General features: G+C 42.9%; 1 protein-coding gene across 1 annotated transcript in view; it reads right to left on the bottom strand.

The window, feature by feature from the left end:
• Positions 1 to 22,849, bottom strand: part of CAP2 (CAP, adenylate cyclase-associated protein, 2 (yeast)) — a 149,208-nt gene extending 126,359 nt beyond the window's left edge. The window contains exon 1 of the mRNA XM_018039061.1: positions 22,651 to 22,849. The gene's annotated coding sequence lies outside the window, so the exon portion shown is untranslated. The remainder of the gene's footprint in view (positions 1 to 22,650) is intronic.

The raw sequence follows: 24,105 nt of genomic DNA, 5'->3' as shown, positions 1-24,105 counted from the left end.
ACCCCCGCACTGCCCCATACCACACCACACCACACCACACCACACACACACACACACACACACACACATACACACTTCCCCCACATGTGCCCTCAGCTGGCAGCTGGGCTCTCAAGAATGAAGAAAGGACAGAGCTACAGATTCTCCACATTCCTCTCAGGCAGTTCCATTCGCCTTGGTTCTCCAAAGTGGATTTAGCTACGTTCAGATGAGGAGGTGGGGAGCCAGGAATTAAGATTTAGGCTGAGGAAGTGGAGAGGACGGTCAAAGCAAATGTAGGCAGCAAGGTCAGAGGAAGGAATGTGTCAGGGCCAGGTGGACAGACAGATGAGCCTGGATCAGGAAGCCAGCAGAGGAGGGGGACAGGGCAGAATGGCTGAACCTAAGATATTCTAAGAATCTGAGGAGATGTAAAGAGAAACCAGATACACAGCTGGACAACCAAGAGACCGGCTTAGACAATACAGCTCAAACTTGGCCTCCACATTTTCTAGTCATTCTAATTCAAACAGAAGCCAACTCTAAGTTGAAGTTCCCCTACAACCTACAGCTTACAGAGACGAAGCCCAAACATTTGACCAGAGAGTGAGGATGGGTGGGAAAAAAAAGGGAGAGGAACATGGAATTTCATGACTGTCTCTTTTGAATGCTTAGGAAATTATACTTGAGATGAATCTTAATTTCTTATTTTATATTAATTTTTAAGTATTTTATTTTGAATTTCCTTATAATGGGAACGGTAACTCATCCTTGTCATTTTCTCTTATCTGAGTTACCCCTTACTTTTTAAAAAGTTTTTTTATTTTTATCAAAGAATGCACAGAATGTAGAGTCAATAATTCTACAAGGCTTATCACAAAACCCACAACAGTCCCCTGAATGCCTTCTTCCATTCTTTGCCTTAAGAGTCAACCATGTTCAATTATTTCAGCTGTTTTTTTTAGTAATTACCTCCTTATCTCTAAGTAGCATGGTTCTATCTCTACGTCTTGTTTATTTCCTTCAGTTTTAGGCATTATCCATTGAGTTCCCTCCAGAAACATAAGGGTTTACTTCCTCTTGCTTAATCTCCACCAGCACATCGATGCCCATCTCCTCTTGTCCCATCCTCCCAACACTGTGATATCACAATTTTTCTGTGGCTCGTCATCAGTGTTAAAACAATTATGACTATTCACGGCTGAGTCATGAGGTTTGCTAAGATCGAGTTCCATTTTTTGCACAACCTGTTTTCCTACAGCCATGACGTTCAGCTTCTCAGTTTTCTTTATACTTAATCACTCATCTCCAAGCTTTTCCCAGAGTTGAATAAGTCTCCTTTCCATAGGGCCAAACACACTTGGAATTGTCTTAGCTTTTTCTCTTCAGAGCATCTCTTCTGGAGATCACTCCAACTGCAAGACTGCTCTGCAGGCCTGCTACACACCTGTCCCCTGGGGCCTGCCTCTATCTTCACTCTCCCTACTCCCCCTCCAGTGCAGTATCACCTGTTTCTTGAATTTTACATCCTCCTCTTTCTTGAGATACTTTCGTAACTGGGAAGAGTATTACCCTCGAAAACATGTACATGAAAGGGCAATTTTTTTGAGACCTTAGCAGTCTGATAATATCTATACTTTGCCCCCACATGTGACTGCTGGTTTGGTAGAGTGTAGAATTCTAGGCTGGAAATTTTCCTTGCAATTTTGAAGTTTTCACTCCATTCTCTTCTAGCTTCCTAGGCGGCTGCTGATAAGCCCAAAGCCATTTTGATCCTTCTTCTTCAGACGTAATCTGTGTTTTCCTTTCTGGAGGAAGTTTATGGGATCTTCTCTTTATCCCCAGTGTTTTGAACTCTGTTTTGATGTGCTCTGTTGTTGACCAAACATTTTTTTTCCCCAAATAATTTCTTATCAATGATTTTCAGGAGTGTAGAAAAGATTGGAGAATGAACAATGCATATAGTTTGTCTCTGGGTGAGTTAATAAAACAAGTCTATTTGTTTTCAAATAAAGGAGTTAGCATTCTAAATATTTAAACAATTCAAACTTCTCTTACATCAACTGCATACATTTACAAAAACTTCATGCACTTCAGTAAGAATACAGCTAATCAGTATTTTCTCATATACTGTTCTTGGAATAATAAGGTGTTCTGGAGACAGTTTCCTAGGAGGAAAGGTAGCTGTCATTGTTTTTATTTACTTATTTACTTTTGGATGTGCTGGGTCTCCGCTGCTGTGTGGTCTTTTGTCTAGTTGTGGCAAGCGGGGGCTACTTGAAAGTTGCAGTTTGTGAGCTTCCCATTGCGGCGGCTACTCTTGCTGCGGAGCGCCAGCTCTAGGACACACGGGCTCACCTGTTGTGGCTCCTGCGCTGGAGCACAGGCTCAACAGTTGTGGTGCATAGGCTTAGTCGCTCTGAGGCATGTGGGATCTTCCCAGACCAGGGATCGAATTTGTGTGTCCTGCACTGACAGGTGGATTCTTTACCACCGAGCCCCCAGGGAAATCCAGCTGTTATTGTTTAAACATACTGTTTTTTTTCCTCATTGGTCATCTTATAAAACCCATTGTTAAATTGCAGATATTTAGTTCCTAATATTGTTTAACTTTAGGGCTTCCCAGGTGGTGCTAGTGGTAAAGAACCCGCCTGCCAATGCAGGGAGATACAAGAGACATAGTTTTAACCCCCGGGTTGGGAAGATCCCCTGGAGGAGGGCATGGCAAGCCATTCCAGTATTTATGCCTGGAGAATCCCATGGACAGAGGAGCCTGGTGGGCTATGGTCCATAGGGTCACAAAGAGTCCAACATGACTGAAGCGACTTAACACACACACACACACACACACACACACACACACTGTCCAATTTTATGTCCAGTGTCCAATGTTATGCCAATAGTACAATGACTACACTTACAACACTGGGAGAAACAGTAATCCTATCCTTTTTTTCATAGTGGCTTCCAGAACCACTATGAACGTGCAGAGTTCCCTACACTTTTTAACCTGTTTATAAAGTCTCAATTGTTTTGCTCATCTTTAACTGAGGTAGCATAGAGGTGGCCTGGCTTTGGAATTATTAGCTGGAGGACTTTGGGAAAAGAGCTTAATTTTGTTTTACTTTAGTTACCACCTGTACATAGGATTTGGCAACCCACTCCAGTATTCTTGCCTGGAGAATCTCAGGGACGGGGGAGCCTGGTGGGCTGCTGTCTATGGGGTCACGCAGAGTCGGACATGACTGAAGTGACTTAGCAGCAGCAGCAGCAGCAGTACATAGGATTGCTATAAACATGCATACCAAACCACAAAAAGTCTGGCACGAGGTTAATGACAGACATGTCAGCTACTGTCATGAGAATCTCCCATCTCCACCTTGCTCTCATGGGAATAGTGAGCCTGCATACTGCTACATCCGGCTGTCATGAACTTGAAACACTGAGCTATCAGCTAGAAGATCTAAACAATGGAAATGACTAGCTGAAAACTTCAGGTCAATACACCTTTATCATTACTTTTTTCAACATTTCACTTTTCTCTGTCCATGTACTTACTCCTTCAACATTTCTAAAAGAGGTTTTCTCAAGGCTATGTGTAATGGTTATTATAAAAACAAAAATTTTGCTGGGCAATTAGTAATTTTGTAGTCACAAAGTTTCCCCCCACCCCAAACATTTTTATGTGACTTTTGCTTTTAGTTAGTCCTCTGAGGACATAAGCACAATCTCTGTGGAACTATTTTTTTATTGGGGGGGGGAAGCCTCTTTCATCCCTCCTATTTTTCTCAGTCAAACCATCTTATGTTCGGTGGCAAGAGGTCTGCTAAGTTCCTAGCTACTCAGTCCAACCAGTTATGAAAAGCAGCTTCCGTAGCTGCCTTAAACACTGACACCCCATGGCACAGAGGAAGTAGTGATAAGCCCAGAATAGCAGCCTATTTGTCTGTATTACACACTTGGTATCTACGAGACAGACTGCCGAGTGCAAATGCTGCCTCGTGCCATCTTTTCTGCTAGCACAAGTATACCTTGCCTCAAAAGGAAACCAGTACAAGCTTCCCATGGGCTGAGGCTGTACCTCACTTTCTTTGTATCTCCCACTGAGTCTGCATGCTGTTGGGTGCATGGAGAATTCTATACATATTTTTTGATTGACTAATTGGCTACCCCTCACTGCCTTTCCCTCGCCTGCCCACTCACTGGTATAATCCTAGATCAGGCAGAAAGCCAGATTTTCGCAGAAGAAATTTCCATTTAAAAGGAGACACAAGATTAGTTTTTCTACCGAGATCTACAGTGGCTTCCTCCCGTGATATGAAAGAGCACGTCTGCTCCCTCCAACGTGAACCTCTGGGTTTTCCATAGTTCTTTTCGATGTTGGTGTTTTGTTTGCTTTTTAACTTTTGGTTGCACCCTGTGGGATGTGGGACCTTAATTCCCTGACCAGGGACCAAATCCATGCCCCCTGCATTGGAAGGGAGAGTCTTAACCACTGGACCACTGGGGAAGTCTCTCCATAGCTCTTTTTCTTTAGGTTTTCAAATTTTTTTAAAAAAACTCCACATTGTCTATACAGTTTTATAAATTTCCCACAGCAAGTTCATAAAACAAATAAATGAGTGAGTGAGTTCGCTCAGTCGTGTCCGACTCTTTAGGACCCCATGGACTGTAGCGTACCAGGTTCCTCCATCCATGGAATTTTCCAGGCAAGAATACTGGAGTGGGTTGCCATTTCCTTCTCCAGAAGATCTTCCCGACCCAGGGATTGAACCCAGGTCTCCGGCATTGTAGACAGACGCTTAACCGTCTGAGCCACCAGGGAAGTCCTTTGGTAATATTTTCAGGTTAATAAAAGAGCCAAGTCTTCTGGGTTGCTGGTTTAAACGTCTCACTAGGCCAAAGATGCAGAAATAATCATGGGGAGTTTCTCCTCTGTAAGAGAAACCCAGATCCAAGGGATTTCAAAGACCATGAGCCTAACATTAAATAGAAAATAGACTTAAAGTGACAGGAAATTGAAGACTTTCAAACTGTTTCTTATGGTAAGGCTGGGCAGTTGGCTTTTATGTGAGCTCTCTGCAAACGATAAAAAGTCACAATGGACTACTTTCTCTATGCTGCTGCTGCTAAGTCGCTTCAGTCGTGTCCGACTCTGTGCAATCCCCCAGCCCACCAGGCTCCCCTGTCCCTGGGATTCTCCCAGCAAGAGCACTGGAGTGGGTTGCCATTTCCATCTCCAATGCATGAAACTGAAAAGTGAAATTGAAGTCACTCAGTCGTGTCCGACTCTTAACGACCCCATGGACTGCAGCCTACCAGGCTCCTCCGTCCATGGGATTTTCCAGGCAAGAGTACTGGAGTGGGGTGCCATCGCCTTCTCCGACTTTCTCTATAACTCCACCCAAATTCAAAAATATTTGGTTAACTATGTTCACACCAGACTTTCCTAGATTGTGGTTTCTCTTTACTGAGACTATTGAGACAATTATCTTTGTTCTTTCCTCTGTTAACGACCAGTCACTGGGGGAAGTGATCCTGTGGTTCACTATTACTAATTAGGGTAATGGTATGTATAGAAGAAACAAATCATGGCATTATTCATCATCCGTTCACTGACTGGCTCACTGAATACTCTGTATCATTCATCAAGATAGTCCCCACTATCTGCTATGAAAATACTCGTACCTAGAAAATCAAGAGCAATTAAAATACATATCCTGCCAGCTGTAGTGGTAGGAGGCTGCAGGAAGACACTGCTCAGTCAAGTCAGGGAGTTGTTCCACTAAGAGACACATTCAGATTGTCAAGGTACCTGCCTTCATCTTTCCCTTAGCCTCCAAAGGGACCCTCGGGAGCCAGTTTCTCACCAAACAGCAAAAAACTCACCATTTTTATTATTTTTAAAAATATGTATTTATATTTTTTATTTGGCTGTGCCGGGCCTTAGTTGCAGCATGTGGGATCTTTCAGTTGAAGCATGTGAGATCTAGTTTCCCAATCAGGGTTTGAACCCAGGTCCCCTGCATTGGGAGTGGGAGTCTTAGCCACTGGACCACCAGGGAGGTCTCGAAGCCACTGTTTTCTTTTTACTGCAAAGAAGTTTCAAGAGTCTCTGAGCTCTGAAACAGTGGAATCAGAAGAGGAGAGATCAGAGAATTACATGAATAAAAGAACACTTTAAATTTTTCACAGAACTGGAGAAAATACATATGATCCTGATTAGCCAACTGATTCCTACAAAGCCTCCAACAATGTTCCACTGCAGAGAAAAAAGCAAACAAGCAAACTTCAGCTTGATTTTCAAAAGGCCCTTACCCTACCTCTATACCTCACCAGGTTCCTAAGAGTCCGTCAGCAAGACAACTCACCCCTTCCCAAACACAACCCCACAGCCCTTCTATACTACAGTCCTGCCATTTCCACTTCTCCCAGGACCCCTTCAGACCCTGCTGCACCCAGTCTTTGAATCCCAACCTTCTAAGAGGTCATCCCTCGTCCTACACATCAGAGATAACCTTCCTTGAAGTGCTTCATACTTCAAGGTACAGAAGGACTTCATAAACAAACCACACAGAGAAATGACCTCCGCAGCCCATCTGCCCTCTCCACACTGGGGCATCACTCCCCAGAACCATCCCTGTTCAATCCATTAGTGTAAATACTTCTTATCTAAGTTGGAATCTCTGAAGATGAGAGACTAGGACTCATAACTTGACATAGTGGAAAAAGTATTTTTGGCATCAGAGAATCTTAATTTGAAACCCAATCCCTTCATTGACAACCTGTGTGACTCTGGGTAGATTGCTTAACCTGAGTCTCAGTTTTCTCACTTCCAATACATGAACTCATTCCTTCCTCTTCATTTGGACTTATGATAATTGTACGTGTCTTGAGCAGAGTTTCCGGGGCTACATATATGGATGAGACACAGATTCTATTTTCAAGGCACCATGATTTCTCTGGGGAACAGACGGTTTGGCTGTTAAGGACAGCTGGCCCTGAAGGACACCAGGACACAGGGCACTGGGCTATTTCAGCAGAAGAGAGTCCAGTGGAATCAGAAACCATGTGGGACATCTAACTATATCTTGAAGGCTGGTGCTGTGCCCTGACTTGGGGCGATGGGGCTGGGTAAGGACAGAGGCATAAAATCACAGACTCTCAATGCTAACTGGGACCAGAACAGACCCCTAACACATTCCCTTCCTGAAGCAGGTGCTCTCTTAAACATGAAGTAAGGACCTTTTGCTGGACACCTTTGGCACTCCCTTCCCACCCACTTTCTGCACTCCTATGCTATTGAGGACTCTTTCTATTCCTGAGCTTTTCTATTTGCTGTCGTTTTGCTCTGCTGAGGCCATGGAGGAGGTAGAGGTCAAAGAGATGCTTCTAGGAGTTCCCCCCAGGGCCACATTCTGGCATTGGGAAAAGAACCATGGAGTCCCCACTGGCCAGGCTACCAGGGACCAGGCAGGTTTTCCATGGACCTTTTGTTCCTCCTTAAAGTAAATGAATTGTTCGTCTTGTACCCAGAATACATAAAGAACACCTAAAACTCAATGAGAAGAAGACAAGTACACCAACTTAAAAGTGGGCAAAATATTTGAAGAGACATTTTTCCAAAGAAGATATGCAAATAGCCAACACTGCCTGTAAAAACACTTAACATCAAGTCACCAGGAAAATCCTAATCAAAACCACAATGACACCAGGTTATACCTTCACTAGAGGAAGTGAAAATACCCACTAGGATGGCTACAATCAAAGAGACAAACCATATCAAGTGCTGGTAAGGTTGTGAAGAAATTGGAACCTTTCTACGTTGCTGGTGGGAATGCAAAATAGTGCAGCTTCTGTGGAAAAAGGTTGGAAGTTTCCTAAAAAGTTAAGCACATTTTTACCATACTGTTCAGCCATTCTACTCATATTTACCTACTTAAGAGGAATGAAAACATATATCCAGGGATGGCCCTGGTGGTCTAGAGGCAGAGACTCCCTGCTCCTAATTCAGGGGGCCTGGTTTTGATCCCTGGTCAGGGAACTAGATCCCACATGCCATAACTAAGACCCAGCCAAACAAATAAAGATTAAAAAAAGAAAAATGTGTCCATACACACAAAGACTTGGACACAAATGTTTATGACAACATCATTCACAATGGCCACACATACAGACACGCACAAAAGATGGAAACAACCCAAATGTCCATCAACTGAAGGATGAATGAACAAAATGTGGTCTATCCATACAAAGGAGTATTTATTACTCAACAGTAAAAAGGAGTGAAGTATGGATACATACTACAACATAAACAAACCTCAAGAACACTATGCTTGGTGAAAGAAGCAGACACAGAAGACCACGTATTGTATAATTCCATTTATATGACTTTCCAGAAATAGCAAATCTGTAGAGACAGAAAGTAGTTTAGTGGGTGCTTTGGGTTGGAGAGGGGCTTCCCTCGTTGCTCAGAAGGTAAAGAATCCATCTGCAATGTAGGAGACCTGGGTTCAAACCCTGGGTTGGGAAGATCCCCTAGAGAAGGGAACGGCTACCCACTCCAGTATTCTGGCCTGGAGAATTCCATGGACAGGGGAGCCTGACAGGCTACAGTCCATGAGGTCGCAAAGAGTTGGACACGACTGAGTGACTTTCACTTTTGGGCTGGGGAGAGAAACAGGGAGTGACTGCAAATGGGTACAAAATTTCTATTTGAAGAGATAGAAATGATCTAAGCCAGGATTGTGGTGGCTGTTGTATAATGCACTAATAATCATTGAACTGTGCACTTTAAGTGGGTAAATTTACGGTATGCAAAATTATACCTCAATAAAGCTACAAAATGGGGAAGGAAATGGCAACCCACTCCAGTAATCTTGCCTGGAGTATCCCATGGACGGAGGAGCCTGGCAGGCTACAGTCATGGGGCAGTCATACACAACTTAGCGACTAAACCACCACCACCACCAAAGCTACAAAAAAACAAAACAAAAATAAGTACTTCTTTTTCTAAAGAGGTGGTTGAAAACTGGTTAAATCTGAGTGATTTTGCCACTATCATCTCCCTACAAAGTCACAGGTAGTAATTAAACTTGACCAGAGGTTGCTCTGAATGGCCACACCCCTCGCTCCTGGAACTAGCTGTAGGGGCCAAAATACTTGACTTTCAAAATACTTGACCACTTCCATACCTGACTTTGATTTACTACTTATGACAAGATCAGTTTTTAAATAGAGCTGTGGACCACCAGAAGACGCAAAGTTCTTTTTTGCTCTTTGGACCTGGGAGCTTAGAGTAAAGGGGAAAGAGAGAAAGAGGGATAAGCAGAAAGGAAAGAATGGTGAGGGATGGGGAAAAAAGAGGAAAAAGGGAGTAAGAAAGGAGGAGGGGCTCCCAGAGACGATTCAGAGGGACTATGCTCACTACAGCCTGTCTAAACTGTGTTCAAATGCAAGAGGCAACTCCTGACCATGAAGGATAAACAGCAGGAGTATTGGGAAGGGCAATGAAAACTGGGGAAAGGAATCCATTTGTGAGTACATTTCCGGGCTTGTTCCTCTTTTCTCTTCAGAGGTGACTTGCAGTTGGAACTACACACCAGATACAAGCAACAAAAACTCCAAGAGAGGGCTTCCCTGGGGGTCCAGTGATTAAGACTCTGTCGCCAATGCATAGAGTGTGGCTTCGATCCCTGGTCGGGGTAGTCATCCACGCTGCATGGTGTGGCAACAAAAAATCTCTGAGAGAATCCTCCTCTTTTCAATCAGAAGCCTTGAATAGGAGGCCCATATAAATGGAAGAATGTGAGGGAAAGTCTGGGTTGTTTGGGTTTTTTTTTTTTTTTTTCCTTTTTTCTTTTCCAAGAGTGGCTACCCATCAGAGAACCACATGGTAGAAGAGCAAGCAGCAGCTCAGACAGCTAAAATATCTCCCCCAAATCTTAGTCGTATTGCCAGAGGAGCAGCGAAAGGGCCCTTTGTGATCCAAAGAGTGTAGTCAGAACCTGTCATTTTCCCTCTTATTTTCTGTTACTTCTTTGTGCAAAGGATGGCCCTTGTTTAAGGACACTGAACGGCAGCAGAAGTAGCTGACACCCCAAGAGAAACCCAGTCCTTCTGGCCAGAAGAGCAGCAAAACGCTCCCAGGGGCAGAAGAGTGTGGGAGGAATTTCAGAATGGAGACAGCTGAAGAAGGGGGTCCCCTGACTTTGTACATGAACCAGTGGACAACCCCCAGTCTCACCCATGAGCTATGTATGTGTGGGACAGATCCAAAGGTTTTGAGAACTAAACTATGATTTAAGTTCTGCTCAAATCTCACTGCTCAAGTCCCAGACTAACCCCTAAACAGTGGTTCCACGGGATCCAATGCAACAGCGCAAAGGCTTTGAAAACTGAACTGATATTGGAACCATTTCCAATGGATGCAAGATAGAACTGTGTTGATTGCTTGGTAAAAGAAAACATTGAGCAATCTGAAAAGACCCAGAGATCTCACAACATAATACTCAAAATGTTTAGAATTCAGTTAAAAAAAATTATCAGTAACATGCAGGAGACCAGGAGAACATGGTCAACCCTTAAAAGAAAAGACAATTATCACACACCAACTCCAAGATGATACAGATGTTGAAATTATCAGATAGATTTACAGAAGCTGTTTTTAACTATGTTCTAAGAAATAAAGGTAAACACTCTCAACATAAATGGAAAGATCAGAGTTCTCAACAGAGACACAAAACCTACAAAAAAGAAACAAGTGAAAATTTTAGAACTGAAATATACAATAACAAGCACAAAATGCATGGGATGGGATCAAAAGCAGCACAGAGATGAAAGAAAATGTCAATAAACTTGATGTAAATACTATCCATCTAAAGAAGAGAAAAAAGTTGAACAAAACAGTGCTGCTGCTACAGCTGCTGCTGCTAAGTCGCTTCAGTTGTGTCCGACTCTGTGTGACCCCATAGATGGCAGCCCACCAGGCTCCCCGGTCCCTGGGATTCTCCAGGCAAGAACACTGGAGTGGGTTGCCATTGCCTTCTCCAATGCATGAGAGTGAAAAGTGAAAGTGAAGGTGCTCAGTCGTGTCAACTCTTAGCGACCCCATGGACTGCAGCCCACCAGGCTCCTCCGTCCATGGGATTTTCCAGGCAAGAGTACTGGAGTGGGGTGCCGTTGCCTTCTCTGGAACAAAAAAGTAAACTGAGCCTAAAAAGCCTGTGGGATAATACAAAAAGTTTTGATATTAGTGTCACTGGAATTTCAGGATAAGACAAAGAGACTGAGGTAGGAAACATACTTGAAAAAATAACAGCCAAAAACTTCCCAAACTTGGAGAAAGCTACACATTTACAGATCCAGAATGCTATCTGTCTCGTTATTATACACATATACATATACAAATGCAATGCATTACCGCGAATGCCTCCAAGGGAAGAACAAGAAAAATGAATAAAGATATTAACATAACTGTCTGAAAAGAAAGAAAGAAAATGCAGTGGGCTATCATCCTCTTTGGAAAGGTGTCACAAGTATCAAGAACTTGAGTTTTCAGAAATCTTCTCTGAATCTAGTAGAACAAGGACTCACTATCAATCAATGAATCGGTTAATTTATCAACACTAAACCTGCAGAAATGCTTTGCCACATCACAGACTATTATTTTCAGGCTTTAGCAATACATGAACCGTGAACTTCCAGATGCTCAAGCTGGTTTTAGAAAAGGCAGAGGAACCAGAGATCAAATTGCCAACATCCACTGGATCATGGAAAAAGCAAGAGAGTTCCAGAAAAACATCTATTTCTGCTTTATCGACTAGGCCAAAGCCTTTGACTATGTGGATCACAATAAACTGTGGAAAATTCTGAAAAAGATGGGAATACCAGACCACCTAACCTGCCTCTTGAGAAATCTGTATGCAGGTCAGGAAGCAACAGTTAGAACTGGACATGGAACAACAGACTGGTTCCAAATACGAAAAGGAGTACTTCAAGGCTGTATATTGTCCACCTGCTTATTTAACTTATATGCAGAGTACATCATGAGAAATGCTGGGCTGGAGGAAGCACAAGCTGGAATCAGGAAGGCCGGGAGAAATATCAATAACCTCAGATATGCAGATGACACCACCCTTATGGCAGAAAGTGAAGAACTAAAAGCCTCTTGATGAAAGTGAAAGTGGAGAGTGAAAAAGTTGGCTTAAAGCTCAACATTCAGAAAACTAAGGTCATGGCATCCAGCCCCATCACTTCATGGCAAATAAATGGGGAAACAGTGAAAACAGTGGCTGACTTTATTTTTCAGTTCAGTTCAGTCGCTCGGTCATCTCCGACTCTTTGCGACCCCATGAATCACAGCACGCCAGGCCTCCCTGTCCATCACCAACTCCCGGAGTTCACTCAAACTCACGTCCATGGAGTCTGTGATGCCATCCAGCCATCTCATCCTCTGTCGTCCCCTTCTCCTCCTGCGCCCAATCTCTCCCAGCATCAGAGTCTTTTCCAATGAGTCAACTCTTCGCATGAGGTGGCCAAAGTACTGGAGTCTCAGCTTTAGCATCATTCCTTCCAAAGAAATCCCAGGGCTGATCTCCTTCAGAATGGACTGGTTGGATCTCCTTGCAGTCCAAGGGACCCACAAGAGTCTTCTCCAACACCACAGTTCAAAAGCATCAATTCTTCAGCACTCAGCCTTCTTCACAGTCCAACTCTCACATCCATATATAACCACAGGAAAAACCATAGCCTTGACTAGACAGACCTTAGTCGGTAAAGTAATGTCTCTGCTTTTGAACATAATATCTAGGTTGCTCATAACTTTTCTTCCAAGGAGTAAGCGTCTTTTAATTTCATGGTTGCAGTCACCATCTGCAGTGATTTTGGAGCCCCAAAAAATAAAGTCTGACACTGTTTCCACTGTTTCCCCATCTATTTCCCATGAAGTGATGGGACCAGATGCCATGATCTTCGTTTTCTGAATGTTGAGCTTTAAGCCAACTTTTTCACTCTCCTCTTTTACTTTCATCAAGAGGCTTTTTAGTTTCTCTTCACTTTCTGCCATAAGGGTGGTGTCATCTGCATATCTGAGGTTATTGATATTTCTCCCGGCAATCTTGATTCCAGCTTGTGTTTCTTCCAGTCCAGCGTTTCTCATGATGTACTCTACAGAGAAGTTAAATAAGCAGGGTGACAATATACAGCCTTGACATACTCCTTTTCCTATTTGGAACCAGTCTGTTGTTCCATGTCCAGTTCTAACTGTTGCTTCCTGACCTGCATACAGATTTCTCAAGAGGCAGGTTAGGTGGTCTGGTATTCCCATCTCTTTCAGGATTTTCCACAGTTTATTGTGATCCACATAGTCAAAGGCTTTGGCCTAGTCAATAAAGCAGAAATAGCTGTTTTTCTGGAACTGTCTTGCTTTTTCGATGATCCAGCAGATGCTGGCAATTGGATCTCTGGTTTCTCTGCCTTTTCTAAAACCAGCTTGAACATCAGGGAGTTCACGGTTCACGTATTGCTGAAGCCTGGTTTCGAGAATTTTGAGCATTACTTTACTAGCATGTGAGATGAGTGCAACTGTGCGGTAGTTTGAGCATTCTTTTGCATTTCGTATCTTTGGAATTGGAATGAAAACTGACCTTTTCCAGTCCTGTGGCCACTGCTGAGTATTCCAAATTTGCTGGCATATTGAGTGTAGCACTTTCACAGCATCATGTTTCAGGATTTGAAAGAGATCAACTGGAATTCCATCACCTCCACTAGCTTTGTTCGTAGTGATGCTTACTAAGGCCCACTTGACTTCACTTTCCACGATGTCTGGTTCTAGATTAGTGATCACATCATCATGATTATCTGGGTTGTGAAGATCTTTTTTGTACAGTTCTTCTGTGTATTCTTGCCACCTCGGACAGAGGGTGGTCCACTGGAGAAGGGAATGGCAAGCCACTTCAGTATTCTTGCCTTGAGAACCCCATGAACAGTAGGAAAAGGCAAAATGATAGGATACTAAAAGAGGAACCCCCCAGGTCATTAGGTGCCCAATATGCTACTGGAGATCAGTGGAGAAATAACTCCAGAAAGAATGAAAGGATGGAGCCAAAGCAAACACAATAACCAGTTGTGGATGTGACTGGTGACAGAAGCAAGATCTGATGCTGTAAAGAGCAATATTGCATAGGAACCTGGAATGCCAGGTCCATGAATCAAGGCAAATTGGAAGTGGTCAAACAAGAGATGGCAAGGGTGAACATCGACATTCTAGGAATCAGCGAACTAAAATGGACTGGAATGGGTGAATTTAACTCAGATGACCATTATATCTACTACTGCAGGCAGGAATCCCTCAGAAGAAATGGAGTAGCTATCATGGTCAACAAAAGAGTTCGAAATGCAGTACTTGGATGCAATCTCAAAAACGACAGTATGATCTCTGTTCATTTCCAAGGCAAACCATTCAATATCACAGTGATCCAAGTCTATGCCCCAACCAGTAACGCTGAAGAAGCTGAAGATGAGCGGTTTTATGAAGACCTACAAGATCTTTTAGAACTAACACCCAAAAAAGATGTCCTTTTCATTATAGGGGACTGGAATGCAAAAGTAGGAAGTCAAGAAACACCTGGAGTAACAGGCAAATTTGGCCTTGGAATGCAGAATGAAGCAGGGCAAAGACTAATAGAGTTTTGCCAAGAAAATGCACTGGTCATAGCAAACACCCACTTCCAACAACATAAGAGAAGACTCTACACATGGACATTACCAGATGGTCAACACCGAAATCAGATTGATTATATTCTATGCAGCCAAAGATGGAGAAGCTCTATACAGTCAACAAAAACAAGACCAGGAGCTGACTTTGGCTCAGATCATGAGCTCCTTATTGCCAAATTCAGACTTAAACTGAAGAAAGTAGGGAAAACCTCTAGACCATTCAGGTACGACCTCAATCAAATCCCTTATGATTATACAGTGGAAGTGAGAAATAGATTAAAGGGCCTAGATCTGATAGATAGAGTGCCTGATGAACTATGGAATCAGGTTCGTGACATTGTACAGGAGACAGGGATCAAGACCATCCCCATGGAAAAGAAATGCAAAAAAGCAAAATGGCTGTCTGGGGAGGCCTTACAAATAGCTGTGAAAAGAAGAGAGGCGAAAAGCAAAGGAGAAAAGGAAACATATAAGCATCTGAATGCAGAGTTCCAAAGAATAGCAAGAAGTAATAAGAAAGCCTTCTTCAGCGATCAATGCAAAGAAATAGAGGACAAGAACAGAATGGGAAAGACTAGAGATCTCTTCAAGAAAATTAGAGATACCAAGGGAACATTTCATGCAAAGATGGGCTCGATAAAGGACAGAAATGGTCTGGACCTAACAGAAGCAGAAGATATTAAGAAGAGGTTGCAAGAATACATGGAAGAACTGTACAAAAAAGATCTTCACAAAAAGATCTGTACAAAAAGCGTCTTCATTTTTGGGGGCTCCAAAATCACTGCAGATGGTGATTGCAGCCATGAAATTAAAAGACGCTTACTCCTTGGAAGGAAAGTTATGACCAACCTAGACAGCATATTAAAAAGCAGAGACATTACTTGGCCAACAAAGATCCCTCTAGTCAAGGCTATGGTTTCTCCAGTGGTCATGTATGGATGTGAGAGTTGGACTATGGAGAAAGCTGAGCGCTGAAGAATTGATGCTTTTGAACTGTGGTGTTGGAGAAGACTCTTGAGAGTCCCTTGGACTGCAAGGAGATCCAACCAGTCCATCCTAAAGCAGATCAGTCCTGGGTGTTCACTGGAAGGACTGATGTTGAAGCTGAAATTCCAATACTTTGGCCACCTGATGCGAAGAGCTGACTCATTGGAAAAGACCCTGATGCTGGGAAAGATTGGGGGCAGGAAGAGAAGGGGATGACAGAGGATGAGATGGTTGGATGGCATCACTGACTTGACGGACATGGGTTTGGGTGAACTCCGGGAGTTGGTGATGGACAGGGAGGCCTGGCGTGCTATGGTTCATGGGGTCGCAAAGAGTCGGACACGACTGAGTGACTGAACTGAACTGTACTGAACTGAGACTGTTATTTTTGGTCAGAAAATGGAAGCAGGATGAGTTTCAAAGGGATTTTCAAATTCTTATGTGTATATAACCTAAAAGAATTTTGTAAATCCCTCTTTCACATTTTTAGGTTGACATGTAAAAATTTTCACCAAAATGTGAACTGTTATAAATAATGTAGCTGCCAGTATTCTGTAAATATTGACATGTAAAACCAAAACTATTTTATCACTTGCTGAAATACATCCATTGAAACTCATCATCATTTACTTTCAAAGAATACATAAAGAGGTTGTTCTCTGACAGTCAAAAATCTTGCATGATTATATTTCTCCGTTAATTTATATTTCCATTCTTCTCACTCTATAAGAGTTTATCCTAGATTTACATATTTTATGCTTTAATGTTTTTTATTCATTACCCTATCATACTTTTCTGTATCAAAAGTATATATATATGTATATATATATATCAGTTCAGTTCAGTCGCTCAGTCGTGTCTGACTCTTTGCGACCCCATCAACCACAGCACACCAGGCCTCCCTGTCCATCACCAACTCCCGGAGTTCACCCAAACCCATGTCCATCAAGTCGGTGATGCCATCCAACCATCTCATCCTCTGTCGTCCCCTTCTCCTCCTGCCCTCAATCTTTCCCAGCATCAGGGTCTTTTCCAATGAGTCAGCTCTTCGCATCAGGTGGCCAAAGTATTGGAATTTCAGCTTCAACATCAGTCCTTCCAGTGAACACCCAGGACTGATCTGCTTTAGGATGGACTGGTTGGATCTCCTTGCAGTCCAAGGGACTCTCAAGAGTCTTCTCCAACACCACAGTTCAAAAGCATCAATTCTTCAGCGCTCAGCTTTCTCCATAGTCCAACTCTCACATCCATACATGACCACTGGAGAAACCATAGCCTTGACTAGAGGGACCTTTGTGGGCAAAGTAATGTTTCTGCTTTTTAATATGCTGTCTAGGTTGGTCATAACTTTCCTTCCAAGGAGTAAGCGTCTTTTAATTTCATGGCTGCAGTTACCATCTGCAGTGATTTTGGAGCCCAGAAAAATAAAGTCGCCATTGTCTCCACTGTTTCCCCATCTATTTGCCATGAAGTGATGGGACCAGATGCCATGATCTTCGTTTTCTGAATGTTGAGCTTTAAGCCAACTTTTTCACTCTCCCCTTTCACTTTCATCAAGAGGCTTTTAGTTCTTCTTCACTTTCTGCCATAAGGGTGGTGTCATTTCATATATATATATGTATGTATGTATGTATGTAAATTCAACGGTAAAGAGTGCTCTCCTGGTTGTTACCACTGTAACTCTTACTAGAACGAACTTACCAAACCAAAACAAATACTACAAATGTTGACAAATATTACTAGACAGAAGGTATTTTTTTCATTGAAAATCTCTCTCTTTAGAGGTCTTATTTTTCATTTGTCTCATGCATATGGGATCAGTATACTTATTGCTAGAAAGAGTCAAGGTTGAAAATAAACTTCTCAATTTTTGTTTTTATCAATGTAAATCCTGGCAAACTATTCATATAATGAGATGCAAATGGATGAAACTTTGTGATAGAAATGTCACTCAATTTTTTTTTAACTCCTCGAGTTATATACTTAACATCACATGGTGACGAAATATTAAAATTATTTAAATCATCAATGTAAGGAAAAATTTAGGGAGACTGAAATTTAGTTGAGTAGCATAATTACTCATCCTTCTGGGTTATTTCAGTCATTTCTGATCCACGACTCTGCTGTTGTAGTTAAAAGTTAACTTGTAGAAAATTGATAATAAAGCAAGTAATAATTGTGTATTGGCATGCAAATATCGGGAAGATTCCCGAGAGAAGGAAATGGCTACCCACTCCAGTATTCCTGCCTGAAGAATTCCATGGACAGGGGAGCTTGGAGAGCTACAGTCCATGGGTGGCAAAGAGTCAGATATGACTTAGCGACCAACACTTTTTTCACACAAGTAACATTTATCCTGTGGAACTTCATTGGACTTCCCTCTTCCACAGTGGAAGAAGCTTGCTAATATCTATTAAGCAAATTCATTTTAGCATTTTAAAATAGTGTTTTTCCATGCTTCTTAGGTGATGAGAAACCAGATATTACAACTAGAATTTAAATAGTATGAGATTTATAATAGGGTATCAGATTAAACCACTTGGTTTAGGGGAATGAATAAGCTGGGGTTATACCACTATTGTATATGTCAATCAACTCTCTTTTTGGTAATTAAAATACATGGCACATTCACACAGAAGACACATGTGTGCCAAGACACATGGGAAAAATTCTCCAAAGCAACAAAACAGAGGCACCAACCCTTATGTCCATCAATAAAAGAAAGGATAAACTGTGGAATATTTGCCAACAATAATACATAGTCACATGCAACAACATGGATAATCCTTGAAAACTTAGTTTTGAGCTTTTTAAAAGTGAGGTTATAATATACATATTCCCTTTTTATAAATTAATAAAAAGCAAAGGGACTTCCTTGGTGGTCCAGTGGATAAGAATCCTCCTTCCAACGTGAGGGGCACAGGTTTGGTCTGTGGTCTGACAACTACGATCCTGCACACCAAGGGGAAACTAAGCCACTTGCCACAACCACTGAGCCCACGCTCCAGAGCCTGTGTGCTGCAACTAGAGAAAGACTGGGTACTGCAATAAAGACCCAGCACAGCCAAAAAAAAAAAAAAAAAACCCTCCAGTGACAGAAAGAAAATAAAAGGTCCCTCCTAAAGAAATGTAAAATAAAAGACATGGTTTTAGAAAAACAAGCAAATGTAGACAAACTTGATTAGGAACGTATACATGTCACTAAACTGTTTTACAATAAAATCAGGAAGGGTCAACACAAAATCTAAACACAAAATCTAGTGTAAGGATGGGTACAGTGAATGTCATAGGAGAAGGGCATAAAGAAATATACAACAGTATGGGTAGCAATCTAGTCCTCTTTTTCTAGCCTTCTGTTTAACAACTTTATTGAGATACAGCTCACATATGATTATAGTACTACAATAGGTTTATAATACATATGCATCTTTGAAAGGTTGCAACTTGAAGGTTTGTATGTAGGGGACTTACTGTACAATTCACCCATCTGAAGTGTACCATCTGATGATGTCACAACCATCACTAATTTTAGAACATTTTGCCAGCTCAAAAAGAAACACTGTAGCCTTCACTATTACACCCACCCCCACCAGCAACCTCCATACCTAAGAAACCACTATCCTACTCTCAGCCTCCATACATTGCCCCATTCTGAACATTTCCATATGAATAGAACCATACAATGTGTGGTCTTTCGTGATTAAATTCTTTCACTTAGAATAATGGTTTCAAGGTACATGTAATCAGTATTTCATTCTTTTTTATGGCCAAATAAAATTCCATTGTATGGATATATCACATTTTATTTATCCATTCCTCAGCCTATGGACATCTCAGTTATTTTTAATTTGGCTGTTATTCATCAGTCGATGGACATTTCAGTTATTTTTAATTTGGTTGTCATGAATGGTGCTGGTATAAACATTTATGTACAGGTTTTTGTGCTGATATGTGCTTTCATTTCTCTTGGATATATATACTTAAGAGTGAAATTGTTGTTTCACATGGTAACTCTGTTTAATTTTTGAGGAACTGCCCAGTTGTTTTCCAAAGCAACTGTACAAGAAATATTTCTACCAGCAACATATAAGGGTGTCAAGGGTTCTAACTCCTTCCCATGCTCACCAACACTTATCTGAATTTTTGATTCAAGCCATCCTAGTGGGTGTGAAGTGGTATCCCACTGTGGTTTTGATATGCATTTTCTGACAAATAATGATGTTAAGCTATCTTTTCAGGTGCTTATGGCCATTTGTATATGTTCTTGGGAGAAATTTCATTCAGATATCTTGACTATTTCTATATTGGCCTCTTATGTCTCCTGCACTGATAGGCAGGTTCTTTACCACTAGCACCACCTGGGAAGCCAGTGACAGTGCTACAGGCAGTTATTTGAATATTATATTTACAGTTTACATAAACTTACCCAACTATTTTTATGCTTCATACATAAAGATGTCTATAAGGAAATATTTGACACAAAACAAAACACTGCAATGCCCAAAACAAGTTAATGCTACTCTTCAACGTATTAACTTAACTCCTGGGTATGACTTACTACTACTACTGCTAAGTCACTTCAGTCGTGTCCGACTCTGTGTGACCCCATAGACGGCAGCCCACAAGGCTCCCCCGTCCCTGGGATTCTCCAGGCAAGAACACTGGAGTGGGTTGCTATTTCTTTCTCCAATGCATGAAAGAGAAAAGTGAAAGTGAAGTCGCTCAGTCGAGTCCGACCCTCAGCGACCCCATGGCCTGCAGCCTACCAGGCTCCTCCATCCATGGGATTTTCCAGGCAAGAGTACTGGAATGGGGTGCCATTTCCTTCTCCGGGTATGACTTAAGCTCCTGGTTAATTTGGCCCATTGACCCTTTCGAAAGGTGCCTCTCCAAGCACTTCCCTGGAGGTCAGTGGTTAAGATTCTGCCTTCCAATGCAGGGAGTAAGGGTTCAATCCCTGGTTAGGGAGCTAAGATCCTACATGCCTTGCAGCCAAAAAACCAAACTATAAAACAGAAGCAATAATGTAACAAATTCAATAAAGACTTTAAAAATGGTCCACAACAAAAAAAGAAAAAAATCTTAAAAAAAAAAAAAAAGGTTCCCCTCCAAACTCTACACATGGTAGGAGGGAACAGTAAACTACTACCAACATGACAAACCTGCCCCCTTTCTCCAGCTGCTTTTGTGTCTCCCATCCTCTCCCAAGATAAAAATGAATTTTACAGTTTTTACTGCCTGAAGAAAAAAAAAAGACTATTTCAAGGACAGGGGTGCCTGGCAGATGCTACAGTCCATGGGGTCACAGAGTTGGATAACAAATTTCAATACTGATGAAAATTATATGAACTTCAAATTTCAGTGTCCATGAATAAAGTTAAACACAGCCACATCATTTCTTTAGTCATTTTCTGTGGCTGGTTTTAAGCTACAGCAGCACAGATGAGTAGTTACTAAAGAGACCACAGCCAAGAAAGCCTACAAGTTTACTATCCAGCCCTTTACTCTAAACCTTACATCAACAAGTTAAAATACTTTTCACTTCTACAACAAGCAGCAAAAACCTATTTCCTACTAGCCAAGACTGCCTTGACATTTACCTTCATGATTTCTCAATTTTTTCCTCTTTAATTTTAATAAATATTTATGATACCTCAGTTGTAATTTATTAAGGACTTTTAGATTTGGAGATCAAAGAGTAGTGTTTCCTTAAAAAATAATGTAGTATCTTCAAAAAGTCACAACCACACTCAAACTGTTGGGTTAATCATTTTAACAAACTTTTACTGCCTGTTCATGAAAGGGTCGGAGTCAAATACTGCTTGGTGCAGTAAAATCTTAGAAAAAAACAAAACAAAACCCATCCTTGCCCTCAGGAGGCTTACAGTCTAACTGGACTTTATAAGAACAATTCCCCCAAAGATCACTCCACAGCCGTAACCTTACATTACACGGGCTTAGATATTTTGCCAAGAATTCTAAGCCAGGTTCCTTAAATTTAAAAAGTCTTATATAAGCAGTAAAGAAATAGTACTCTGCAAACAATTCTGGTTAACTTTCGTGGTTTAAGTCCCATAGACTTCTGCATTCCTCTGACTATATAACCAGAGGTTCTTGATCTTTTCTGCTGTGTTCATCTCCGCTTTGGCTGTTTGGACCTAATTCTAGTTCAATATCCACATTCATTCCTTTTAGAGAATGCAAGAATTCAAATATTGCTAAACCCTGCAGCCTATTTGTGATGTCTGACACCACTCTGATGCCAATAAAGGCAAGGCTATTTGCATATGTGATTATTAGTCCGCAAGGCGAAGATAATGAAGCTGCTTCCACCAAACCCCTCTACCCAAGGAAAGACTCAGTGGTGGTGAGGTGACCTCTTCCGAGCTGTCCCTAAATGCCTCAGTGGCCAGTACATTTTTTTAAAAGTGACTCAAGACCTCAGGTCAGGTTCTGCAGAGAAGCCAGGTCCATTTCTTTCCAACACTTCATAGCTAGGATCAAATTCAGTCCAATGACAACCCCCTTCCCCAATACCCCGCACCCCCTGAGGCTCAGAGCAGAGGGGGCGAGCACCCCCAAAGTTAGACCCGCTTGGAGTGCGGCTGCGAGGCCTCAGCCACGGGTCCAGCCCCGAGCCCGCTCCACGCCCGCACCCGCTTTCCAGCCCGGCCTGCGCGGCGCGCACCGGGCAGGCGGCGGGGGCGGGGAGCGCCGTTGCGCTGACCCAGATGGGGTGCCCCCCTCACGCCCGCACCCCCGCGTCCGGGCCCTGCACCCAGGCCCCGCGGCCTCCTGCTTTCCCCGCTTGCGGGCCAGCAAGCGCCTTTATTCCCCGCGCGTCTCGGCCTGGGCTCCTCAGCACCCCACCCATGGAGCGCAACTTCCGAGCGCGGCCGCGGGGTGCTCCCCCCACTCCACCCCGCGCCCCTCCCGGCCCGGCCCGGCCCGGCAGCTCTGGATTACCTCCCCGCGGGTTCTGCGGTCCGGTGCTGGGCTATGCCAATCCGCGCTCGGCCACTCGCGCGCCCTCCTCCCCTCCTCCTCCTCACCGCCCCCCCAGCAGGAGTCGGTGTCGGTCACGCTGCTCCCGGGGAGAGTGGCCGGCGGCTTCCGGGAGCTCCAAATACTGACTCGCTGAGAGGGAGAGAGAGGGAGAGGGGGGAAGGGAGGGGAGCCAAGCTCCGCCGGGGGGGAGTGGAAATAAAGGGGAGCGGAGGGGAGAGGGGGGGATGGAGGAGAGGAGGGGCAGATGGGCCGTGGGAGAAAAGAGCGAGAGGAGGAAGGCAGAGGGCGTTAGGCTCAGATAGGAATGAATTCGCTGCATCAGGCAGCCTTGCAAAGAAGTCTGGAAAGATCCGGGAGGCTCCTGGCTGAAGGAGCCGAAGACTGGATCCTCAAAGGCTTGTGCAGAGAAAGGATGGGTCTTTGGGGAGCTACAGACCGGCCAGTGTTCTCCCCAACCCCAGTAGAGGGATAAAGTTCCTGGCTGGAGAGGGAGGTGGAGAAGCAACACTTCAGCTAGACACCAAGTTCAGATGCATTCATATTTTGTAACACCATTTTAACAATGTATTTTAAAATGTACTTTACATATAACATCTTTTTGTAAAAATTGCCTGATTGTTTAAGGATAAAAGTGCTGTGCTTAGTGACCTCCTAAACTGTAGTACGCCAGGCCCCTCTGTTCACGGGGATTCTCCAGGCCAAAATACTGGAGTGGGTTGCCAAGCCTTCCGCCAGGGGAATCTTTCCTACCCAGGGATCCAACCCAGGTCTCCCACATTGCAGGCAGGTTCTTCACCGTCTGAGCCACTAGGGAAGCCCACTTCCTGGTACCCTAAACCAATTTACTTTTATTGTATTTGTGGCCATTCCCCTTGGTATGTTGACTACAATTACAAAACTGGAGATTTTTACTTTTTTTGTTAATGCTGTTAGAAAGAAAACATTGATTTTTCAGTTTTCATTAGTTTATTTCAATCTGAAAAAGTAGATTTGAAGCTCTTCATTGAATGAATGCTAGGAAAATAGTTACAGAGAAGAAAGGGGGCGGGGTTGCATCGATATTTCTTAAAGCAAAATTTGTAAGCAAATACTAGGATGAGTGTCTAAAAAGCCAGTATTTTCTGTCGGTGTTAAAATTGCATGTAATTTGGTTCTGTGAATGACAAGGCTATTCTGATCCCAGAGGTCATAACTTAAGGTTTTTTCCTATCACACACTCTTCTTTGTCCGACATTGGTGATGAGGGGTGCCTTCTTGCTCCCCTTTGTCTGGAAAGAAGGGAAACAGAACGACATTGTTTATGTCATTGATCACATCGCTAAGTGAATGGACACATTACACATATCCAGGACCAGTGCTATCCCTACCGTGCACATGCCTTGCATTTGCTAGGTATCCAGTACATTTTTACTG

This window comes from Capra hircus, chromosome 23 (assembly GCF_001704415.2).
Source record: "Capra hircus breed San Clemente chromosome 23, ASM170441v1, whole genome shotgun sequence".
In the NCBI taxonomy this organism is placed as follows: domain Eukaryota; kingdom Metazoa; phylum Chordata; class Mammalia; order Artiodactyla; family Bovidae; genus Capra; species Capra hircus.
The sequence above is the reverse complement of the archived record's forward strand: the minus strand, read 5'-3'. Positions and strand labels throughout refer to the sequence as shown.